The following is a 12,921-nucleotide window of genomic DNA, read 5'->3' as shown; positions in this document are numbered from 1 at the left end:
AAGTAGGACTATCATCCACGAGTCTGGACTATTCTGAATCTCTGTTACAGGATCAGGACTCTTCGGATACCAGAGAAAATGCCTCCTAAGATAAACCAGAGGTTCAAACCAGGCCTTTAACTGGATATGGTGAGCTCTTACCAGTTCACCATCAGGCAGTCTCTTCAGCTTATAGGTGACCTTATTCTCGTGTACCTTAGTAACACGGAATACCCCTTCGAACCTAGGAATGAGCTTGTTCATCAGAAGGTGTCCCAACAGGTGCACCTTCTTAAGCACCAGCGAAACCTCTTTAAGCGGTTTGTACCGAGGATGTCCTTCAGCGCATGGGTCTCTCGTTTCTGCTGACAGGAATGGGGTACTATCAACATCGTGAGCACCCTTCAGTATGTTCTTAGCTGGAGTACAGCCAATCTCAGTGTGGTGAGAATGGTTGTAGCTGAGAACTGCTCGGGATAAATCCTGGTCCCATTTCCGAGATTCTCCAGAAATCACCATCAGTAACACACCAATGGTACGATTCACTCGCTCTATGGCACCGTTACTAGAGGGTTTATACAGAGTTGTTTTCACATGTACAGCATTGTACATGTACAGCATTGTACAGGAAAAACTCGATCTTCAACGCCTGGCATATTGTACTGCTCTTCTTATTCCTTATGGGTACTGCCGTCACCCACTTGGAATAATGGTCGACTACCATCAGACACCCAATAAAACCAGTAATGGTTGTTGGGAGACTCACAAGGTCCATAGCAACCAATTCAAAGGGAGAAGAGTTTACTATTTTCAAGGTCGGCGGAGCAACCACCTCCCTTGAGACCTTTTAAGTCTGACATTCCCAACACGTCCGGTATATATCTCTGATTACATTAATCAAAGATCTGTGCCAGACGAGTCGACGGAGCATGGCAATAATTTTTCCGATCCCCCAGCGAGCATTCTGGAGGTGTGTCTCGGCAACTAGGTCAATCAGGACATTAAAGGTGACTACTGCGACTAATGAGCCGTCTGGGTTCCGCTTCACTAGAAAACCCTGGTGAACTTCCACGTTCGACCAACATCTCCTATAGGGTAGATAGGAGCTTGGAACTCGAGATGCAGGAACCCTAGAGTAGATCATCTTAACCCTTTTACCCCCAGGCTATTTGGAAATTTCCAACCCTTAACCCCCAGGGGGTTATTTTTTTCCCAGCACATTTTGCAGTATATTTTTTTTTTAATTGCTTTAACAGCCTTAACTTTTGTCATAGAGAGGTCAGGTTGGTCTCATTCTCTTGGAAAATGCCTGAATTATCAAAAATATGAAAAAAAAAATTTTTATAGCATTTTTTTGCAAGGACGTACCGGTACGTCTAGGGGGGTAAAGGGATGGCTTTTGTGAAACGTACCAGTACGTCCTTTGGGGGTAAAAGGGTTAATGACAGTTTGAATCTGTCGATGATCTCCTTGGATCTTGGACACCGGACTAAAGGACAGAAGAGCATTTCCGGAGAACACTCCCCGATCAGGTTCAGGGTCAGTTACCTTCATAACAATGGTCTCGGTATGCAGTGAGGAGACTGAGAGTACCTTGGGAGACAACTGAAGAACAGTAGTGTGGTCATACACCAACTGTTCTCGGGGTGAATCCAGTGTTAGGTAGGCTGCGTGCAGTAGATTTCTACCAAGAACAGAACAAAAGTTCATGTCATTGGCAGCTACCACCACATAGTTAAACAGCGGTAGCCTCCACCCGGAAGGACACTTCACCTCGAACTGGACGTAGCCTAGAATTCTAGTGCAGGAACCAGTCAACCCCTCTAGCTTTTCTCCTGACAGTACCTGGTACTCTATGCCAAGGTGGCTCAGTACAGACTCGCTTACAAGGCAAACCTGTGCTCCTGTATCAACAAAAGCACAAAATAAGGTCGCCTGCATCATTACAATACCTACTGCTAAGTGTTGAAACACATGGGTACAACTGGACTGACAAGGTGCCTCTTCTGTCACGTACTGGATTACAGGAGAATCCTCCGGCGCCTCCTGATCATCAGTGACCAAGCCCTCTGCGTCAGGCACACAAGATTTTACCCCCGCCTTATGGCCCAGAATCACGTCAGTTGGGGGGACGTAATTGCGGAGCTCGATCAGAGGGTTAAAATGCACTCCAGACAGACACTGAAGATGCACACACTGAGGCTCAGTCACGCATGGATCACGATAGACTACGGGACAAGTGGGACCCCAATGGACCCAGATTTCCAGGTTCAATAGCTTAGATACTGCCAAGAGCAACTCCAGAGCTGGAACTGTACCTGAAAAACGCATTGCCTTGATCCTGTTCCTGCTGGTCGTGTCCAGTTTGAAGCCTAGTCGACCGGTGTCTTTCAGAAACTGCTGAACTATGGCATCCCGGATCTCGGCTCCCTTCAGCTGAGAGTCGGGTGCGACACCTGACTCTTCCGTCCAGCATTTCACGACTAGCTCCAAGGATTCTATGAGAGAATCTGAACCACCACAAACCTCCTTATATAAGGCCAGTCCAGTAGGCAACTTGGGAGTGCTTGGTTCAGTAGCAAACAGACAGTCAGTTAATGCAGGCCAGAGGGATAACCAGTCAGCTGCGGCATTCTGGTCACCTGGACAGTCATTAACAATAAAGTTAAATTCAGACAGGTCCTCCAGTGTCCGTGCTAGACGACTGTCCACCATCTTCATGTCATGAAGGTACATCAGGGACGGTGATCAGGATGAATCGCGAAGAACTGACCATAGAGGAAGGCCCTGAGGGTTTTCACTCCCCATCGCAGAGCAGCCAACTCACGCTCAATGATAGAGTAACGGGTCTCCCAGTCAAGGAAAGTCATGGAGTCGTATGCTATCACCCGATGCTCCCCTGGATGCTCCAAGGACTCCTGGCACAGGCAAGCACCAGCACCCTAACCCGAAGCGTCAACAAACAACTCCAAAGGTCTAGCATCAGCAGAGTAGTCAGGGTATGACAACATAATGTCCTCCTTGATCAGTTCCTTCAAGCGCACAAAGGCACCGTCCATTTCTGCAGTCCACTTCAGTTTCCTAGTCCCTTGGGATTTTCGTCCTCCAGTCTTCGCAGATAATGGTTTGGCTATCTGTGAGCACATGGGGATAAACTTCCGTTGGAAGTTTACTAGTCCCAGAAATACCCGTAGCTCATGCACAGTGGTCGGTTTAGGGAAGTCCTCCACTTTCTGGATGTATTCTGGTAACTTACGCATACCTGAACGTCCAACCAGATGACCAAGATACTAGACCTCGGCTTGAACCCAAGAACACTTCCCGAGTTTTATCTTGAGTCCGTGCTTCTGGAGAGTAGCCAAAACTTATTCTACAAGTTTCAGGTGTTCCTCGAAAGAAGACCCAAGTATCAAGATGTCTTCAATGTAGACAACCACCTTGGCTTTCGGGAACTCTTGGAGAATACTCTGCATTTCTTACTGGAACACTGTAGGTGCATTTTTCAGTCCAAACGATAAGCATCTGAACTACCACTGTCCAAAGGCGGTATAGACAGCCGTATATTCTTTACTGTCCTCTGCCAACGGTAACTGGCAGTATCCACAAACCAGGTCAAGGGTTGTAAAGTATTTGACTCCTTGAAGTCCAAATACGGAATCGCCCATGTTAGGCCTCCGGAACTTATCAGAGACAGTCACTTTATTCATTCTACGTTAGTCCACACATAACCATATACTATTGTCCTTTTTTCGGACTGGAACAATGGGTAAAGACCAAGGAGAGATGCTGGGTTCAATAATATTCAGTTCATGCAACTCCTTGCACTGTTCCTTGATGGCATTAGCGACGGGTTTGTCAACCCGTCGAACTCTCTGATAAATGGGCGTCTCGTCATACAGGTGGATGCGTATTGGTGTGCTTGAGCACTCTCCCACGTCATCATCACCAGTACTGATGACTGGAAGGTGACGTCGAACCATTTGACAAAACTGGTCCCTCTGAGAAGAGTCCAGTTCGTTGGAGATAGACAGATTGTCTATCTCTTCCAATATGCTCGGTTCAGGAGTCAGGTCACACTCCTGTGCTATCAGGCAGGATAGAGGAGCAATCACCATTGCCATGGTGAACACCTTCCCCAAAAGATCGCCCTTCTTGATCGTGGCAGTTTCTTCAGATGAACCCTTGATTAAAACCGAGGCTTTTCCATCGTTCAGTTCGAGGATTCCAGGGATTGCTGTAGCTTACTTTGACAGACCAGGGGTTATGATATTGCCATCATAATACATTTCCGGCCAGCAGTTGGTCGGAGAAGCAGGGCACCTAAAAGAGGTGTCAAGTCCCTTGGGAAAGTTAACAGTAACTGGAACAAGTACTGGCTCAATACTGGCAATCCTCATTGAATCGGTTGCTTGGACCTCAAGTGTGTAAAGCACTTGCTGACAACAGGCTCCACGTATCGGGAGGGTCGATTTGGGGCTCCTTCAACTATCACCCCATTTGCTCTAAAGAACTGGTAACTAAGCACTACGTGCTCAGCCATAGTCCATGAAGGCACTACATGACACACACTCGGGGCAAATGTCATTCCATGCAGTATAGGGGTCAACAGTACAGTACCTAAGGTCTTATATCCTGTTTGCCCTAAACCCTTCAGACCAATGGTGTTGGGTACCATCTGCAGCTGGTAATCCTGTACAACTCTCGATGACAGGAGGTTGACCTCAGCTCCGGAGTCAATGAGAGCATCCAACGCTCCTGGTGGAAACTCAGACATGGTCACTGGGACAACCATGAGTGGTACAAGGGCCAACTGCGCAAGGATAACCCTACGAAGGATTTTCAATACAGCCTCAGTTCCAGCTTCCTCTCTGGAGGAGTCAGTTGGAGAAGATCTGGACCATGTCGAGGACAGGTTATTACAGGCCAATCCTGAAAGAACCATCGCAGGTGCAATGACGTGTTCAGGTTGAGGGGTAACCTTGGAAATCGAGATTTCCGAGGCTGCCACCGGAATACTAGGAGCACGCACCCTAGCACTCACACCCTCCTTCGATGTAGCCCCATCTTCTACATCGAAGGCCTGGTGTTTAAAACCCTATGATACTCTTCAGTTCTTGACTTCCTGGGTTTTGCCTTCTTGCTCTTCTTCTTCTTCTTCTTCTGCATAGTCCGAGAAGGAGCATTGGACTCGCTCCCACTTCAGATCTCCCGGCTACTGGTCGTTCCAGAATAGGATGGCGGGGTCGGAGTAGCACTCACCGGTACTGCTCTCCACCTTGAAGGAGTCTGGACAGAGATGGTCTCCCTCCCAGGGCCGTGGGCAGTAGCTGTGTTCTGGACAGGTGATCTGTTTATAAGCACTATGCACAGTACCTTCTCTTGAATGGAGGAGACCTATCTGGGGTGCGCGATGGTGGCAGGCACACTTCCACAGGTCCAGGTTTGGGGACAGGTCAAGGAGGACTGCGTGAATGCGCTCTGTCAGGTCCAGGTGAACGGCTGGCGGCAGCCATGGCAACCCTGTCGGCATATGAACCGTGCCATGACTGTCCCACACAACTGATGGTCAAATCCTCTGCCTTCTGGCTTCGCTGACAGGATGCCTCGTCGAGAACACTCAACAGGTGTAAAACATCCTGCCAAGTGGCCTGACGGCCAGCGGAGACATTAATGGCGGCCAGAGACTGTTCCAGCCAACTCACACCTTTGCTCGGAACAGTTCTGAGGAGCTTCCGCCTAAGCTCCCTCTGGTCCAAACTATGGCGAGGATAGGCCGACCTGTACAGGGAGGCCAACTGGACGGTGTATATTTTCAGCAGTTTGCCCTCGCCACAGGTGGCACTGCTGAACCGGGCCTTCCCGCTGACATCACGCCTCTCTCGGGCTTCTCGGCACGAGGAGGCGTTCCTTCATTTCGGGGTATGAGATCTCGGGACCCCCATGGCCAAGAACGCCTCCTGGATTTCTCCCTTTAGAAACTTCCCGAGATCAACGGTTCACCGACCAGAGCTTCCTGCGGTATACTTACTCGCACAGTAGGCCTCAAAATTCTGGCCAATATCCAGCTGGAAGATTTCAGGCTTGAGGTTCCTCCTGGAGTCAAGGACCTTAAGCAGATCAGACAGATTGCATTCTTTCTGGAGGGACTAACGGGATTAGTTGCCGGAACAGGCGAGCATACAAGCTGGAGACTCCCAGAAGCATGGTACAGGGGTGAGTAACGGTGTGAACCCTGGAGGGGGCTGGAAACCTCCAACCAGTGGCTCTGCTCCAGTCACTGGGATTGCCAGACCATTGATGTTTGGCCAAGCTTGGGATGTAGACGGAGCACAGGTGGTCACTGTAGTCGTGACCCCAGTGGCATCATGGCACGTTGGCGACGGCTCAACCTTCTTCAGGGCCGCTACTTGAAGTGTCAAGGAGTTGACTTGAGTTGCCAGGTCACTGACAATCCTGACCAGACTCTACACATCCCAGCTCAGGCTTTTCTTAGCCTTTCGGTGTTTACTGGATGACGATGATGCCATACCTACTAAAAGTTGGTGTTTCCCGGGTCTGGGCACCAAAAATTATGTAGTGGTTTGCTGATTGCGGCCAAAGGTAGCACATAAACTGCCTAGTGTCCGAATGCCGACCACAACCCGACGTTCACTACACAAAAAATATACAACAGTCGAATACCCAAAAATCTAGGTAACAGGTCAAAAGAACGGAGCATAGAGCACCACCCCTTTATTTATACCGGGCAAGAGGACCCAGCTGGAATCTTACTTTTCTCTTAAATTCCCTTTCCTTGGGTTAGCTGGATTAACATGTAAGATGAACGTTGACTCATTTCTGGGAAAAATAAGCAGTATATGTGAATAGCTTGGATTTAAGGTTAGATAGCTTCAAGTTCAAGTAAGGGTCAGAACATTAGGTGAAAGGGAACATTTATTAATTTTTAATGAGACACAGTGTGGGAGGGAAAAAATATGATAAATGACTTATTAGTAAGATTAAAAAAAATAGTGGCTGAGAAAGGGAAACCATGTTGTAAGGTACTGGAATAAATTTACCCTCATAAAAACGAGAAAATATTTATTTGTAAATTAAAAAAAAAATAAAACTGTTAGGAATACATTAACTTTGTTTTGTCAATTCAAATAATCAATTAAAGGCAAAATTAGCATCTCTCTTGTTTTTCTTGTATTTTTCTTTTTTCTTGTTATCCTGAGGTTGGAGTGTAAAGGGATGCTAATTTTGCCTTTAATTGATTATTTGAATTGACAAAACAATGTTAATGTATTCCTAGCAGTTTTTTTGTTTCATTTACAAATAAATATTTTTTTGTTTTTATGAGGGCAAATTTATTCCAGTTCCTTACAACACGGTGTCCCTTTCTAAGCCACTGTTTTCTTTTCTTTTTAATCTTGCTAATAAATCATTTATCATATTTGTTTCCTCCAACACTGTGTCCCGTTATAAGTTAATAAATGTTCCCTTTCACCTAATTTTCTGACCCTTACTTGAACTTGAAGCTTAGACACATCAAAAGAAGAGAGGAGGGACCATAGTGCTGCTTCACACGACCTCATCCCTCTGGACAGAGTCCAAAATTACCTTCACTTAAATCTCTTAAGAGATGAAGGTCCACTTTCCAGTCCTTCAGCAACCTCATTAGTTCCTAACGAGCCACTCAGTGATGTGACAAGCTAGAAGGAACTTGCTCGCAACCTCTTCCCATCTAGCAGTATAAATACTGAGATGGGCCAAAGTCCATTCTGTACCACTATCAGCCTACTTCACTCCAGACTAGAGGAATGTGCTTTACAGGGTTCTCCAACTAGGGATCTGCCTGCAACGCCCCTGAACCTCAGGCTTCCGCTGCTCCCCAGTCCTAGACCCCAAGGTTCTCTAGTAAGAAACATGCTAACAATGGTGGGTACAATAATGACCTTTATGTCTCGCTCATGTTTTGTCTGGAGAAGGGCACTCAAGAGGGCTAGAACATCGGTCACACTCTCAAGGGCTCTCATAGCTTAGCAATGGCATTACACAGAACGGTTTCCAAACCTTCTGCAGCTCCTGATAGAGTCTCCAAGAGAACCCTTTCCACATCACAGACAACCACACTTCGACATCTACCACAAGCTATAGCTTTACTATGATCGTACGCATGGAGACTACCTAGTACCTCCTCCCTCACAGAGGTTTTTTGCAATAAGTTGCAAAAAGGTTTTCTAGATATTTGAGGAATTCCTCAGCATCAATCTACCAGGTAGTATAACGTTTTCTGTGGTTAGTGTCATGGGAGAGTGTCTCTCTCCACTCGATACCTCTATTCCAGCAATAGCGGAATCCTCGAGTATATGCAAGAGGAAAGACCCCCCTTTTCAGTTTCAACAGGTAAAGACGATCACTCAACCTTGAGCCTCGCCTTCAAACTGAAAGGAAGGGGACATCCTCTCTTCGCTAGATCTTTCCTAACTCATACGGACTTACAACTTGCCTTTTCCCAGTCAGAATTGAGACCTTCCTCTCGGAACATGGTTCAAATTCTTCGGTCTCTAAGGAGACCTCCTTATGTTCCACTTCACCAGGCAACAAATTCTCACCTTGTTTAGAAGACAGTGTTCCTACACACTTTGACAGCAGCCATATGAGTCAAGGAACTTCATGGTCTCTCTTTCCACATTACCCATTAATGAAAAGGGAGAAAGGCAATGTTCAGTTTCGTCCCCGAGTATGTCGCCAGACGCAGTCTCCCGAGGTGACGGATCCTACACAAGTCCCCACTCAGTAACTGACGATCCAGATCATCTGTTCCTGTACCCGGGGTAAGGTATGAGGCCCTACCTTAAGAGAAAGGCAACAGTCCACCCGGGTCCCTTCTCTTGTCATCAGCACTAGGAGAGAATAAAGGAGGATCACCAAAACATCATCTCTGCTGGATTGACAGAGTCACCAATTATGCCCTGAATCCAGATCCTCACCCAACATGTCGACTCATGATGTCAGGGGTATAGCTATGCCCCTGGCCCTTCTAAGCAGATTACTCTGTGACGCAGGTTCTACAAGAAAAGGTGTGAATGCTCCAGGTGATTTTCACAACCTTTCTCCTGCAAGACATGACCCACAGGAACTCGATACGATCTCTATCGGTCATGTGGTGGCTGCACAACAGCTGGTTGTATACCTCAAGCTCCTTCTTGGACAAGTAGCTGAAGGTTGAGGGCACTGTTACCCGGTTTTAGTCTGCGGGTTTGAAAAGATTTGACTAGCTCTTATTCTTTTCTTCATCCTCCTATCTCTTGGGGAAAGCAGCATCCTGGGTTCTCTGCATAAGCTGACCTCAAACCACTGCAGGTAAAAAATGCTCCCTTGTGTACCTAGTATTAAGCTAATACTGTTGCGTCACCATACCATGGCAAGATGGTATTAGGAATGTCTTGGTTACAACAGTTTTTCCTACAAAAGACTCGGAATAACTTTACCTAGACAGTCACAATTCTGCATGTCTCAACACACAGCTTGCGTAGGCCGCGGACCTTGCGTAGCAAGGTTTTAGCGAGGCGCAGGGAATCCTTATTTTTGAGTACTAACATACTCAGATAAGAACCCTCCGGGTAAGGCCAAAAGTCAGATTGTCAGGGAAATGCACCCTTCCTAATGGGTGAGCCACCCCTAATAAACAGCGTGGTTTGTATTCCAGTTACGGAACAAATGGCAAATTTGTAGATAATTTGTATTTTTCCTGACGATACAAACCTTAGCTATTTATTCAAACTTGCCAGCCAACCCTATCCCCCTTGAAGTCGTACCTCCAAGCAAAGTGAGCTGAATCACCGATGTGTGAGTGGGATTGGTAACAATCTAACCCCCTACACCCCCCGCTAACTAGCGGTGTGGGTAGTTAACCCTTGCTAAATTTTAATGGCTTGTCATTTCAGCTTCACAGAAAGTAATACCCCTAATAAATAGCTAAGGTTTGTACCATTAGGAAAAATACAAATTATCTACAAATTTGTCATCTTTATTCAAATATTACTCCAGTAGCAGTTCCTCTTGATATACCTGTTTTAAGGCCAAACTTGCAGAGCTTAAGAGTGTAGTTACCAACAATAGGTTGAATACTTTCTTTAGGCAAGTAGAATCATGCACAAGCTCAGATGATAAGAATATAGAAGTTGCAATGGCTATGGCTGAACAGGATATAGCTACTTTCTTGACGATTGAGATACAAAAAAAATGGAAATAGTCTGTCTTGGAGTGAGATTACAAGGCTCATGAAACAACAGTTTATAGGTGCAACAACCTTTTTACTGGCATGGGAAGAGATAACTGCCAGGACTTAATACTTTGATGAACCTCCTAGTTCTTTTATTAAGAAATTGTAGTGCCAATTTTCAGCTTTAACATTGAAGTTCCCCAATTATCCTATTCCCACATCAGATAAGTTCCTTAAGACAAAGATGTGTAAAGGCTTAAATTCACAAGCTCAAGCTAAATTAGTTGATTTATTGGCAGACCATACACCTTTAAAACATTTCATCGTACATGCAGAAGAAGAATATTATAGGGCTCAGGGCATACTATTAATAATAACAACAGAATCCTCCCCATTTCAGGTGCTGGAAATTCCTAGTCACCAATCCCAATAACAAGTACCCCTCAGGTAGGAGCTCCATGTAATGAAATAGAAAAATTAACAAGAAAATTGGATGAATTAAACAAGAATATTGAAAAAGTGTCCATGAAGAGACAAAATAATATTAAAAATTACTGTGCTTTTTACAAAGTAGCCATCCATAATCTGTTTGATTGTCCTTATAATCCACCAAAAGGAGTATGCTTTGATTTTCATCAACAAAATGTTAGGAGAGGTCATGTAGGATGTCCAGGACAATTTGGTGAAGATGGATCACTATGACTAGAAGGTCACGCCAGGTCTCCAAGTATAAGCTTGAAGGTTAATGAATGCATGGTAGGAGCTTTAGTTGATACAGGTAGTTGTGCCAGTATAGTCAAGAAATCCTTTGTGGACAGCTTAGGTTTGAAGCCTGCTAAGATGAGAAATTTACCACAGTTAATATGAGTCACAGACACAGTTGTACCAGTATTAGGATCAGTTTATTTGGGTGTTAATGTGGGCCGTAGAGTTGTTACTCATTTATTTTATATTGTGCTAGACCCACTTTTAGATTCAGAAGTCCTTTTGGGTGCAGATTTACTTGGGATCGCCTGTTTAACATGGGATCATAAGAAAGGTATCCTTGTTTAGGATAATATTATGTACCGTGTGCAACTTCTTAATATGAGACCTTCCACAAGGAGAATTAGGAATCTCAGGATAGTTCAACCTTCAAATCCCAATGTAGATGAGATTAGTTTGAATAAAAAGATTATTTTACTTCCTTCCTCAGCAGAGATGTATGCAGTTAATGTTTATGAAGATGTAGGTACAGTACTTGTATTTGAATTCAGGAGTGAAACATAGAGGTGCTAGGAATGCTTTGTGTCTTAAAGTCAATAACAATAAGGAATTTTTATTCTTCTAGTAAATAGTACAAAGGGCATAGTTAAGTTAAAGATAGGAATATTGATAGGTAATTATGAAAATATTAATGGAAGGGACATCAGTTCAGAATCTCTCATATGTAGAAAGGTTGAGATTAAGAATGAGCTTAGCCCTGAAAGCATGCATGTTGCCCCAGGACAAGGATGTACTAGAGAGGAGAAATTAGAAAATCTAATTGCACAACAAGATTGGTTACTTCTAGATGATGTACAGCAGGCCCAGTTGAAGAACATTTTGATGGAAAATCATTAAATTTTCATATCAGAAAATAATGAGTTAGTAAAATTTCTGGAAGCTAACCTAGCCACCAATGGGTGCCGGTCCCAAGCCAAGATAAATAAGGCGGGTTGGTGTCAGGTTGGGCAACCGGCCCTAAAAACCTGTGCCAAAATCTTAAATGGAATGAGCCGAAATAGGGAAAGAGGTAATACTAGAACGTACTCCGTAAACGACGCGCAGAGACATCGCCCTAACTCTGTGATAAGGCAAGGGCTACTGCACCAGGAGAGGGTGCAGCTAAAGAAGCGAGCTCACTTTGGATTCAGAATATATCAGCTTAATGTTGGGTCCATGAATGGGAGAGGTAAAGAAGTGGCTGACTTGATGAGGGAAAAGAAAGTAAATGTTATGTGTGTGTAGGAAACACGATGGAAGGGAAATAAAGCTAAAGAGTTGGGTGATGGATATAAGCTATATTATAGCGGAACAAATAAACAAGGTAGAAATGGAGTTGGCATAGTACTGTCTGGCGAGCTGAAAAATGCGGTGATAGAAGCGCATAGAAAGAATGACCATATCATCAGATTACAGATATGTTGTGGAGGAGAGATTCTGAATATTATAAGTGCATATGCACCACAAGTTGGTTGCACAGAAGATGAGAAGGGAAATTTCTGTAGATACATGGATGGAGTAATGCAAGAACTGGAAGAACATGAGAGGTCATAGTGGGGGCAGATTTGAATGGCCATGTTAGAAGTGAGAATGAGGCAATTGGTCAGGTGCATGGGAGCCATGAAATTGCGGAGAGAAACCCATAAGTTGAGAGTGTAGTGGACTTTGCTGTGTCATTTGACATGGCAATAGTTAACACATTCTTTAAGAAGAAAAGGGAACTCCTAATAACATATAGGAGTGGGGGAAGGTGCTCCCAGATAGACTACTTTCTGTATAAAAGGATAAAGCTGGTGGAGGTCTAGAACTGCAAGGTTATCCCACGTAATTGTAGCCCCCCAACACAGACTGCTATGTATGGACTTAGGTCTAAAAAGGGAAAGAAAAGCTAAAGCTAAAGGGATAAGGAAAATTAAATGATACAAACCAGTGAGGGAAGGAGATAAAATGAGAGAGTTTAAGAGGAGGGTTTTGGAGGATATTGATAT

The 12,921-nt window shown here is 44.8% G+C and overlaps 1 pseudogene; it reads left to right on the top strand.

The window, feature by feature from the left end:
• Nucleotides 1-8,706: 8,706 nt before the first annotated feature.
• Nucleotides 8,707-10,891, top strand: LOC137641051 (uncharacterized; annotated as a pseudogene).
• Nucleotides 10,892-12,921: the final 2,030 nt, after the last annotated feature.

The sequence above is a fragment of the Palaemon carinicauda genome, chromosome 5, assembly GCF_036898095.1.
Source record: "Palaemon carinicauda isolate YSFRI2023 chromosome 5, ASM3689809v2, whole genome shotgun sequence".
NCBI lineage: Eukaryota > Metazoa > Arthropoda > Malacostraca > Decapoda > Palaemonidae > Palaemon > Palaemon carinicauda.
The sequence above is the reverse complement of the archived record's forward strand: the minus strand, read 5'-3'. Positions and strand labels throughout refer to the sequence as shown.